Source organism: Euleptes europaea, chromosome 9, assembly GCF_029931775.1.
Source record: "Euleptes europaea isolate rEulEur1 chromosome 9, rEulEur1.hap1, whole genome shotgun sequence".
Lineage (NCBI taxonomy): Eukaryota > Metazoa > Chordata > Lepidosauria > Squamata > Sphaerodactylidae > Euleptes > Euleptes europaea.
Window position 1 is genome coordinate 5,360,866 of NC_079320.1, and position 13,213 is coordinate 5,374,078.

The window sequence follows — 13,213 nt, forward strand, 5'->3', positions numbered from 1 at the left end:
ATTGCATAAATGCTTCAAAATCTATATCAGCTGCTAATACAAAAATCAAATCATCTATAAAACGTCGAAAACCAATGATGTAATCAGAAAATGGATTATTATTATAAATGTAATGTTGCTCGAAATGTGCCATAAAAATATTAGCTATGGTCGGGGCACTGGCTGCGCCCATAGCAATGCCATATATCTGTAAGTATAATTGATAGTCAAATCTGAAATAATTATATTTTAATACTATCTCCAAAAGTTTTATCAAAAACCCACTATCTGGGTTGTTATCTATACGGGATTCCAATAGAGACTGTATAATACTAATTGTATTATCAATGGGAACATTAGTATACAATGCTGTTACATCTACTGTTGCTAATTTAAAGTCACATGAGATATTTAAATTTTCAATATATCTTATAAAATCGCTGGTATCCTTGATATATGATTCTGTATTTACCGCAAATTGTCTCAGATGGTAATCAAGATATTTAGCCAGAGGTTCAGTGACTGATTGTGATGCTGACACTATGGGTCTGCCCGGGGGAATTTTACCCGGCTTGTGAATTTTGGGTAGTATATAAAATATAGGAGTACGGGGATATTTGTTGATCAAAAAAGCTGCAGTGGATTGATCAATATGCGCTGCATCTAGAGCATTAGTTACGATAGTTGAAACTAATGACATGACAGTTTCAGTAGGGTCTCTACTAAGCTTGGTATAATATGTGGTTTGGCTTAATTGGTTATTCACCTCCTCTAAATAGTGTTCTTTGTCCTGCAGGACAATGGCCCCGCCCTTGTCCGCGGGTTTGATAACGAGATTAGAATCCGCAGCTAATCCATCAAGAGCTGCTCTTTCAACACGGGTTAAATTATGGTGTCTGGGTATATTATCTTGTTCCAATTTAGCAATATCTCTCATAACTACTGTTTGAAAGGCACTAATCAATGGATTCACATTGGCGGGATTGAATTTAGACCTGGGTCGAAAAGGAATACTGGACAAGGAAGATGATGTTTTAAAGTGGTCCTTTAATTTTACAATGCGAATCAGCTTAAATAAATCTACTTGTGTTTGGAATGAAGAATACGAAGGTGTAGGTACATACCCCAAGCCTAAGTTCAATACCTTTTTCTCTATGGGAGTTAATACCTTAGAAGATAAATTGACAATCAGGTGTTCTTCCTGCGGTATGGGCGTGTTTCGAAAAAACGCTTGTTGGTGTCTCTCGGGCGTAGCCCATACCCCCGGCTGGAGTTAGAGCTCGCCATAGAGTCGCTGTTAGACTCTCCTTCAGTAGAATATTCTTCATACCGTCTTTCCTTATTTCTATTATTGAACCGTCTAGGTTTAAATTTAGGTCTCTCTTCTCTATCACGAGAGTAGTACCATGTATACACCTTTTTATTAGCGTAGTCTTCTCTGTCCCGTTTGAACTTTTTAGCTTTAAAGTCTTTAAGTTCATCAGTATATAATTTCAAATCTTTTTCCAATTTTTCTATTTGTGACTTAAATGAATCCACCGATAATTGTCCCTCAAGGTTGGTTCTGACACTCTCAGTCTCATGTCTAACCTTCACCACTTCCTTTTTAGCCTGGTCGATAATTAACAGCATGAGATCAATGGAACATCTGTTTAAGATAGCTACCCAACGTTCCTTAAATTCAACATTCTCTCTAAATAAAGTTGGTATCTTATTCATTCTCAATCCCCTCGGTATGATGTTTGCCCGAACATAATCCGATAGAACAGCAGCATGTAATTCATATCTGGTAGATTTTTTACATAAATTATATAAAGCTGATACATCAATCTCATCAACGGTAGCGTCACATACAGTGGGTAAATTTTGTAATATTCTATCTCGTTCAGCCACACTAAAGGCAAAGGTATCAGTTAATTTATCCATAGTGCCAAAATAACAATTAGCAAAGCCAAAACGAAAGCACCTCCGTGCCTATACCTAACCGGTTTGGAAATTAGCACGGGTAAAAGGTATACAAATTCTCAGAGCCAGTTAACAAAATACAAAAATTATTATTGAGTGCTAGACAAAAGGGACAATATGAAGTGAATATACTTAACAACTGTGACTAAGCAAAATACAATATGTACAAGGAATGAGTTATTTTCTGGGCAATAAAGTCCTCTTCTTAAAGATGATCCGTTTCAATGGTATGATTAATTTTCAGATATTAATCCAACAGGTATGGATCCACAGTTTTATAAGTCAAGACATAGGGGGACGGCCGTTTCACCTTGGTTTCTTCAGCCCCATATTATTTCCTATATATACATGTTAACATTAAAATAGTTTCATATCCATATAGCCATTAGTACTTATAAAGTAAAAAAATATATATATACTTACATCCATACAAAGGTAATTTCACAGCCTAATCAAGTCCATAAAGGTTCAATCTTAAGCCACAGCAATGTCCACAAGTTCCCCTAAGGGATACTAACATGGTAAAACACTTCACTCTTTGCTCATAGTTAAATACAAAACAGGTGTTATTCTGCGGCTCCTGCATGCATCTTCCCCTGAGTTACCGTATATACTCTATTACAGGCATCCTCACTGTATAGTGGCTACCGTATAACATGTAAATTATATAAAACACGAAAGATCATTTTCCTGGTTCAAGCCTCTAGGTTTGACAGAATCAAAAAGGTGGATAAAAAAAGCCTCTTTCTGCCTCAAAATTCTTTCTGTATTTCTTCTGTCATGATGTTTTCCCTTGAGATGCCAGATAATAAAAAATCGGAGATCATTTTCAGAATGGCGGGCGGAAACAAAATGGTCTACAACCGGGGCTGTAAGGACCTTCGTGCGTATGCGCGCACGGTGCTCTAATATTCTATTTTTAATGGGTCTAATACTTGAACCAATGTATAAAAATCCACACGGACAGATGAGGCAATAAACAGAGTTTTTGGTGTTACAGTTTGTAAAATTAAGCAACTTGAAGGTAAATTGTTTATCAGTACGCTGAAATTCCTTCACTTCCAAGCATAGACTACATGCCAAACAATTATGGCATTTAAAATGACCTCTGCTAATGTTCCTGGATTCAGTTGTTCGTGTCATATCAGTGTGTACTAACCTATCTTTTATAGAGGTGGTCTTTCTATATCCAAATCTGGGCATATTTTCACAACCTGGAATACCCGAAAGCATATGCCAATGTCTTTTTATGATGTTACTAATTCGTCCCGATAGATGTGTATGTTGGAGTGCGAAAGTGAGCCTGTTGTCACCATCATTAGCAGATTTATGATCCTGATACAGTAAAGTCTGGCGATTCAGTTTTTGGGCGCGATTACGTGCCCTTCTGATTGTATATTCTGGATAGCCTCTTGTGATAAGTGCATCAGATAGTCTGTTAGCTGCCTGTTGATAATCTTGATCATTAGTACAGTTTCTTTTGAGTCTTATATATTGTCCATAGGGATAGATGCGAACTGATAGTTGATTCTGTGAGTTCCGATACACTAAGGTATCTAAAAAAGGTATAGAATTACTGATGGTGACAACAGGCTCACTTTCGCACTTCAAGTTGCTTAATTTTACAAACTGTAACACCAAAAACTCTGTTTATTGCCTCATCTGTCCGTGTGGATTTTTATACATTGGTTCAAGTATTAGACCCATTAAAAATAGAATATTAGAGCACCGTGCGCGCATACGCACGAAGGTCCTTACAGCCCCGGTTGTAGACCATTTTGTTTCCGCCCGCCATTCTGAAAATGATCTCCGATTTTTTATTATCTGGCATCTCAAGGGAAAACATCATGACAGAAGAAATACAGAAAGAATTTTGAGGCAGAAAGAGGCTTTTTTTATCCACCTTTTTGATTCTGTCAAACCTAGAGGCTTGAACCAGGAAAATGATCTTTCGTGTTTTATATAATTTACATGTTATACGGTAGCCACTATACAGTGAGGATGCCTGTAATAGAGTATATACGGTAACTCAGGGGAAGATGCATGCAGGAGCCGCAGAATAACACCTGTTTTGTATTTAACTATGAGCAAAGAGTGAAGTGTTTTACCATGTTAGTATCCCTTAGGGGAACTTGTGGACATTGCTGTGGCTTAAGATTGAACCTTTATGGACTTGATTAGGCTGTGAAATTACCTTTGTATGGATGTAAGTATATATATATTTTTTTACTTTATAAGTACTAATGGCTATATGGATATGAAACTATTTTAATGTTAACATGTATATATAGGAAATAATATGGGGCTGAAGAAACCAAGGTGAAACGGCCGTCCCCCTATGTCTTGACTTATAAAACTGTGGATCCATACCTGTTGGATTAATATCTGAAAATTAATCATACCATTGAAACGGATCATCTTTAAGAAGAGGACTTTATTGCCCAGAAAATAACTCATTCCTTGTACATATTGTATTTTGCTTAGTCACAGTTGTTAAGTATATTCACTTCATATTGTCCCTTTTGTCTAGCACTCAATAATAATTTTTGTATTTTGTTAACTGGCTCTGAGAATTTGTATACCTTTTACCCGTGCTAATTTCCAAACCGGTTAGGTATAGGCACGGAGGTGCTTTCGTTTTGGCTTTGCTAATTGTTATTTTGGCACTATGGATAAATTAACTGATACCTTTGCCTTTAGTGTGGCTGAACGAGATAGAATATTACAAAATTTACCCACTGTATGTGACGCTACCGTTGATGAGATTGATGTATCAGCTTTATATAATTTATGTAAAAAATCTACCAGATATGAATTACATGCTGCTGTTCTATCGGATTATGTTCGGGCAAACATCATACCGAGGGGATTGAGAATGAATAAGATACCAACTTTATTTAGAGAGAATGTTGAATTTAAGGAACGTTGGGTAGCTATCTTAAACAGATGTTCCATTGATCTCATGCTGTTAATTATCGACCAGGCTAAAAAGGAAGTGGTGAAGGTTAGACATGAGACTGAGAGTGTCAGAACCAACCTTGAGGGACAATTATCGGTGGATTCATTTAAGTCACAAATAGAAAAATTGGAAAAAGATTTGAAATTATATACTGATGAACTTAAAGACTTTAAAGCTAAAAAGTTCAAACGGGACAGAGAAGACTACGCTAATAAAAAGGTGTATACATGGTACTACTCTCGTGATAGAGAAGAGAGACCTAAATTTAAACCTAGACGGTTCAATAATAGAAATAAGGAAAGACGGTATGAAGAATATTCTACTGAAGGAGAGTCTAACAGCGACTCTATGGCGAGCTCTAACTCCAGCCGGGGGTATGGGCTACGCCCGAGAGACACCAACAAGCGTTTTTTCGAAACACGCCCATACCGCAGGAAGAACACCTGATTGTCAATTTATCTTCTAAGGTATTAACTCCCATAGAGAAAAAGGTATTGAACTTAGGCTTGGGGTATGTACCTACACCTTCGTATTCTTCATTCCAAACACAAGTAGATTTATTTAAGCTGATTCGCATTGTAAAATTAAAGGACCACTTTAAAACATCATCTTCCTTGTCCAGTATTCCTTTTCGACCCAGGTCTAAATTCAATCCCGCCAATGTGAATCCATTGATTAGTGCCTTTCAAACAGTAGTTATGAGAGATATTGCTAAATTGGAACAAGATAATATACCCAGACACCATAATTTAACCCGTGTTGAAAGAGCAGCTCTTGATGGATTAGCTGCGGATTCTAATCTCGTTATCAAACCCGCGGACAAGGGCGGGGCCATTGTCCTGCAGGACAAAGAACACTATTTAGAGGAGGTGAATAACCAATTAAGCCAAACCACATATTATACCAAGCTTAGTAGAGACCCTACTGAAACTGTCATGTCATTAGTTTCAACTATCGTAACTAATGCTCTAGATGCAGCGCATATTGATCAATCCACTGCAGCTTTTTTGATCAACAAATATCCCCGTACTCCTATATTTTATATACTACCCAAAATTCACAAGCCGGGTAAAATTCCCCCGGGCAGACCCATAGTGTCAGCATCACAATCAGTCACTGAACCTCTGGCTAAATATCTTGATTACCATCTGAGACAATTTGCGGTAAATACAGAATCATATATCAAGGATACCAGCGATTTTATAAGATATATTGAAAATTTAAATATCTCATGTGACTTTAAATTAGCAACAGTAGATGTAACAGCATTGTATACTAATGTTCCCATTGATAATACAATTAGTATTATACAGTCTCTATTGGAATCCCGTATAGATAACAACCCAGATAGTGGGTTTTTGATAAAACTTTTGGAGATAGTATTAAAATATAATTATTTCAGATTTGACTATCAATTATACTTACAGATATATGGCATTGCTATGGGCGCAGCCAGTGCCCCGACCATAGCTAATATTTTTATGGCACATTTCGAGCAACATTACATTTATAATAATAATCCATTTTCTGATTACATCATTGGTTTTCGACGTTTTATAGATGATTTGATTTTTGTATTAGCAGCTGATATAGATTTTGAAGCATTTATGCAATGGCTGAATTCATGTTCCACTTTAAAATTTACAGGTAAATGTGACAGTAATTCTATACCTTTTTTAGATACCTTAGTGTATCGGAACTCACAGAATCAACTATCAGTTCGCATCTATACCAAGCCAACAGATCGAAATGCATTATTGCATTTTGAATCACATCACCCCAGACATTTACGGGAAAATCTTCCCTATGGACAATATATAAGACTCAAAAGAAACTGTACTAATGATCAAGATTATCAACAGGCAGCTAACAGACTATCTGATGCACTTATCACAAGAGGCTATCCAGAATATACAATCAGAAGGGCACGTAATCGCGCCCAAAAACTGAATCGCCAGACTTTACTGTATCAGGATCATAAATCTGCTAATGATGGTGACAACAGGCTCACTTTCGCACTCCAACATACACATCTATCGGGACGAATTAGTAACATCATAAAAAGACATTGGCATATGCTTTCGGGTATTCCAGGTTGTGAAAATATGCCCAGATTTGGATATAGAAAGACCACCTCTATAAAAGATAGGTTAGTACACACTGATATGACACGAACAACTGAATCCAGGAACATTAGCAGAGGTCATTTTAAATGCCATAATTGTTTGGCATGTAGTCTATGCTTGGAAGTGAAGGAATTTCAGCGTACTGATAAACAATTTACCTTCAAGTTGCTTAATTTTACAAACTGTAACACCAAAAACTCTGTTTATTGCCTCATCTGTCCGTGTGGATTTTTATACATTGGTTCAAGTATTAGACCCATTAAAAATAGAATATTAGAGCACCGTGCGCGCATACGCACGAAGGTCCTTACAGCCCCGGTTGTAGACCATTTTGTTTCCGCCCGCCATTCTGAAAATGATCTCCGATTTTTTATTATCTGGCATCTCAAGGGAAAACATCATGACAGAAGAAATACAGAAAGAATTTTGAGGCAGAAAGAGGCTTTTTTTATCCACCTTTTTGATTCTGTCAAACCTAGAGGCTTGAACCAGGAAAATGATCTTTCGTGTTTTATATAATTTACATGTTATACGGTAGCCACTATACAGTGAGGATGCCTGTAATAGAGTATATACGGTAACTCAGGGGAAGATGCATGCAGGAGCCGCAGAATAACACCTGTTTTGTATTTAACTATGAGCAAAGAGTGAAGTGTTTTACCATGTTAGTATCCCTTAGGGGAACTTGTGGACATTGCTGTGGCTTAAGATTGAACCTTTATGGACTTGATTAGGCTGTGAAATTACCTTTGTATGGATGTAAGTATATATATATTTTTTTACTTTATAAGTACTAATGGCTATATGGATATGAAACTATTTTAATGTTAACATGTATATATAGGAAATAATATGGGGCTGAAGAAACCAAGGTGAAACGGCCGTCCCCCTATGTCTTGACTTATAAAACTGTGGATCCATACCTGTTGGATTAATATCTGAAAATTAATCATACCATTGAAACGGATCATCTTTAAGAAGAGGACTTTATTGCCCAGAAAATAACTCATTCCTTGTACATATTGTATTTTGCTTAGTCACAGTTGTTAAGTATATTCACTTCATATTGTCCCTTTTGTCTAGCACTCAATAATAATTTTTGTATTTTGTTAACTGGCTCTGAGAATTTGTATACCTTTTACCCGTGCTAATTTCCAAACCTCCAGGTGGTGGCTGGAGGTCTCCCGCTACTGCAACTGATCTCCAGGCGACAGAGATCAGTTCCCCTGGAGAAAATGGCTGCTTTGGCAATTGGACTCTATGGCAATGAAGTCCCTCCCCTCTCCAAACCCCACCTGCCTCAGGCTCCATCCTCAAAAATCTCCAAAAGTGCCCGCAGGCTCAAAAAGGTTGGGGACCCCTACTCTAAAGCACCATCTCCATCAGTAATGTCTTGCACAGAGCCTCCCCTTGATGTACCCAGGGCTATCTGATCTTCTTCCCAGCCAAAACTCTTTTGGGAACAGGAAATTAATTCTGGCCATTTTGGGGTGTGCTCCCTTGACTGTTGGCAGGGCATATGAATAGGGTTGCCAACCTCCAGGTACTAACTGGAGATCTCCTGCTATTACAACTGATCTCCAGCTGATAGAGATCAGTTCCCCTGGAGAAAATGGCCGCTTTGGCAATTGGACTCTATGGCATTGAAGTCCCTCCCCTCCCCAAACCCCGCCTTCCGCAGGCTCTGCCCCAAAATACCCACTGCCATTTGCAAAGAGGGACCTGGCAACCCTACATAAGAAGCCATGACATCCAAGTCTTCATCCATAAGATTCAGCTTGCCAAGCTAGGAGGAGCGGTTAATTCTGCGATATAGCACGGCTGGGGATGCTGTTGACATTTTGATCGGCCTCGCCTTGGAAAATCTGGGCCAGCAGGAAAGTGAAATGTCATCAGATGTCTCTTCTGCAGGGCCGAGAGCAGACCCTCCGCCAGCCAGAGAAGCGGCGTGTTCTGCTACCGGGCAGAATCTCTGAAAGATGCTCAGCCAGGGATGGGGAGTCTGTCTATCTAAACAGGCTGCCAAGCTGAGAGGTTCGGAGGTTGTTTTGCATGCTCGTGTTTTGTATGCACATGTTCATGGAGGAGAGAGCTATCCATGGCTACTAGTCAAAATGGATGCTAGTCATGAAGCATCCCAATTCTCTCCAGGATCAGAGGAGCATGCCTATTATATTAGGTGCTGTGGAACACAGGCAGGACAATGCTGCTGCACTCGTCTTGTTAGTAGCTTCCTGGAGGCACCTGGTTGGCCACCATGTGAACAGACTGCTGGACTTGACGGGCCTTGGTCTGATCCAGCAGGGCTTTTCTTAAGAAGCTCACTTAGTTTCCTTGGGCCAGTCACATGCTCTTAGCCTAATCCACCTCAACAGAGCAGGTGTCTCCTCAGAAGCTAAGAGGCCGAGCCGAGATGTTGCCTACTGAAAACCATTTCATCCACCAACTCGCGGGGTAGACTCAAGGAAGTCCCTCTCCGCATCAAGTCTCTGCAAGCAGTTTGGCAATAGCACTAGCCTACCTCACTGGGCTGTTGTAAGGACACAGAATGTACATGAGTTATTTGACGACCAAAAAGAGCTTCTCGAGGATTATCTTATTGTACTGTCTTTGGTTTTTAGGTTTTTTTTTTAGCCTTTGGCATTGAACCTTGTGTTTTAGAACCTCCTTTTGCCAACCAGCTTGGGTGCTGGTTCAGTAGAAGACAGGTAGACATTTCTAAATCTCAAGGGTCAAATATTAGTGGAACAGGCTTCCTCGGGAGGTGGTTGGCTCTCCTTCCATGGAGGTTTTTTAGCAGAGGCTAGATGGCCATCTGTCAGCAATGGTGATTCTATGACCTTAGGCAGATGATGAGAGGGAGGGCATCTTGGCCATCTTCTGGGCATGGAGTAGGGGGTCACTGGGGGTGGGCAGGGGCAGAGGCAGTTGTGAATTTCCTGCATTGTGCAGGGGGTTGGACTAAATGACCCTGGTGGTCCCTTCCAGTTCTATGATTATCCACATGAATGTGAGAATTATTTCATCCAAGTGAGAAGTGACAATACTCTTCCCTGCCACACAAGAACCCACAGAACACCGGGTTTCTTCTGGAATGCACACATTTATTCAGAGCATAATTTAACAGCTTGGCCAATATCCCCAAATCCAGGATTTGGTCAAAGTTTATTTACAACGTTAATAGCAATGATTGATATCAGGATTAATATGGGGGGGCTATTTGGAAACCATCCTCGGGAGCCAGAACGAATCCCCTCTCTCTTTTACAGGCGGTTTTGTGAGACCCTGCCAGTCCATTTCAACAGGCGATACCAGATGAGGGGGTTCTACCCCCGCCCAGAAATGGCGGCAGGGTTTTACATTCACAGACGCTTTTCCCTTCTGACTTCAGAAACATTTTGTACTGGGATTCTCACCCCGTCTCAGATGGCTGGCCACCATTTCGCTCCCGAGCCCTGCCATTGCGAAGCTAGAGTAAAAACAGGCTGCCTTTCGCAGTCTCCCCAAAAGTCTCGGTTTCCCCTAATATGCCTTTGGGCTTAGCAAGATAGTGACAGCCATAGCTTATGCAAGCGAGTAACTGCTGAGGCCGGCCTTCTCCTTGCTGCAAGGCATCACAGGGGATCTAAAGAAAAGCTACACACAGTGCTTTGCTTCACTACTTGCTCATCACTTCTGAACGGTGCAGTCCGGAACGGCTCCGGGAAGCCCAATCCAGTGGAGGGGCCGAAGATCCAGTTCTAGTCTGTCTCGACGTGGAATGCAAACTACAGGAAGATGTTATGCCGTTCGCTCTGCTTCAAGGCGGCTTTGGATTCTAGTCCCCACCCTCACCAGGGTGTGTGTGTGAGAGAGGGGCTGTGGCTCAGTGGAAGAGCCTCCGCTTTGCACGCGGAAGGTCCCAGGTTCAATCCCGGCATCCCTGGATTAAAAGGATCAGGTAGAAGGCAATGTGAAATACCACTTGCCTGAAACTCTGGGGAGTTGCTGCCAGTCTGAGTAGACAATACTGACCTTGATGGACTGTGTATAAGGCATTCAGTATAAGGCAGCTTCATGTGTGGAGGGGCTGTGGCTCAGTGGTAGAGCCTCTGCTTGGCATGCAGAAGGTCCCAGGTTCAATCCTGGCATCTCTGGATTAAAAGGATCAGGTAAGAAGGTGATGCGAAAGACCTCTGCTTGAGACCCTGGAGAGCCGCTGCTAGTTTGACTAGATAATACGGACTTTGACAGACCGACGGCCTGATTCAGTAGAAGGCAGCTTCATGTGTTCATGTGTATTTTTTGGGACTGATTGTCACTTTTTCTTATCCCCAATTATCATTCCACTATGATTTTTGTCACCTAGCAACTGGTGTTTGGCTTGACCCAGGAGGCAGCGGGGTGTGTGGTTAACCCCAAACTAACTCATATGTTTTTGACCCCTTGGACACCAGCGTAAACCCAGGAATAGCTTCCACTGTTGGTGGAGCAGCATTAGAAGACAAAGATGATTTCGTTTTTATACCCAGGTTTTCTCTGCCTTTTTAAGGAGACTCAAACTGGCTTACAATCACCTTCCCTTCCTCTCCCCACAATAGACCTTGTGAATTAGGTGGAGCTGAGAGGGTTCGGAGAGAACTGTGACTGGCCCAAGGTCACCCGGGAGGCTTCATGTGGAGGAGTGGGGAATCGAACCCGGTTCTCCAGATTAGAGTCCACTGCTCCTAACCACTACATCATGCTGGATTACCAGATTTTTCACACATTCCCGCTCATATCTGCAAGGGACTTGGGACTGATTACTCTTTAAGAAAAAGAAGAGTTGATTTTTATATGCTGACTTTCTCTACAACTTAAGCAAGAATCAAACCGGCTTACAATCACCTTCCCTTCCCCTCCCCAAACAGACACCCTGTGAGGTAGGTGAGGCTGAGAGAGCTCTAAGAGCTGTGACTAGCCCAAGGTCACCCAGCTGGCTTCATGTATAGGAGTGGGGAAACAAATCCAGTTCACCAGATTAGCGTCTGCCGCTCATGAGGCGTGGGGAATCAACCCCGGTTCTCCAGATTAGACTCCACTGTTCCAAACCACAGCTCTTAACCACTACACCATGCTGGCTCTAAGATACGGTCTAGGAAAACACGGTACAACAAGCTGAGAGATGGGGTTGTTTGGTTGGTTGTACCAAGTCAACTGGACTCTAGTTGGTGTTGGAAAATGCTCTCAAGTTACAGCCGACCTAGGGCAACCCCATAGGGTTTTCAAGGAAAGAGGCAAACAGAAGTGGTTGGCCATTGCCTGCCTCTGTGTGGGGACCCTGGACTTTCTTGGTGGTCTACCATCCAAATACTTACCAGGGCCAACCCTGCTTAGCTTCTGAGATCTGACAAGATCGGGCTAGTCTGAGCTGTCCAGGTTAGGGCAGATTCCAATTAATAGCCAAGATACATTTGACAGAATAGATTGCTTGAAACTTGAAGTGGTGGGGTGGTGGTGGTGGTGGATCTGATCAGGCAAGGCCCTGAGCACCCAGAAGCAAGAAGGTACAACTGGTGAGAGTTAAGGGGAGACATGATAGAGGTCTATAAGATTATGCCTGGTATGGAGGGAGTGGACAGGGAGACGTTTTTCTCCCTCTCTCATAATACCAGAACGCGGGGTCATCTGCTGAAGCTGGAGGGGGAGAGATTCAAAACAGATAAAAGGAAGTATTTCTTCATAGTTAAATTGTGGAATTTCTTGCCCCAGGATGTGGTAATGGCTGCCAACTTGGAAGGATTTAAGAGGGGAGTGGACATGTTTGTGGAGAGGGCTATTCATGGCTACTAGTTAAAATGGTACTAATCATGATGCATACCTATTCTCTCCAGGATCAGAGGAGCATGCCTACTGTATTAGGTGCGGTGGAACACGGGCAGGATGGTGCTGCTGCAGTCGACTTGTTTGTGGCTTCCTAGAGGCCCCTGGTTGGCCTCTGTATGAACAGACTGCTGGACTTGATGGGCCTGGGTCTGATCCAGCAGGGCTTTTCTTATGTTCTTATTTCCCTGAACTTTCTTGGTGGTCTGTCATCCAAGAACTAACCAGAGCTGACCCTGCTTAGCTTCTTATGCCATCCCCATAGGCCTTTCAAGGCAAGAGACAAAGAGAGGTGGTTTGCCATTGCCTGCCTCTGCATATCAGCTAGTCATGATGCACATCT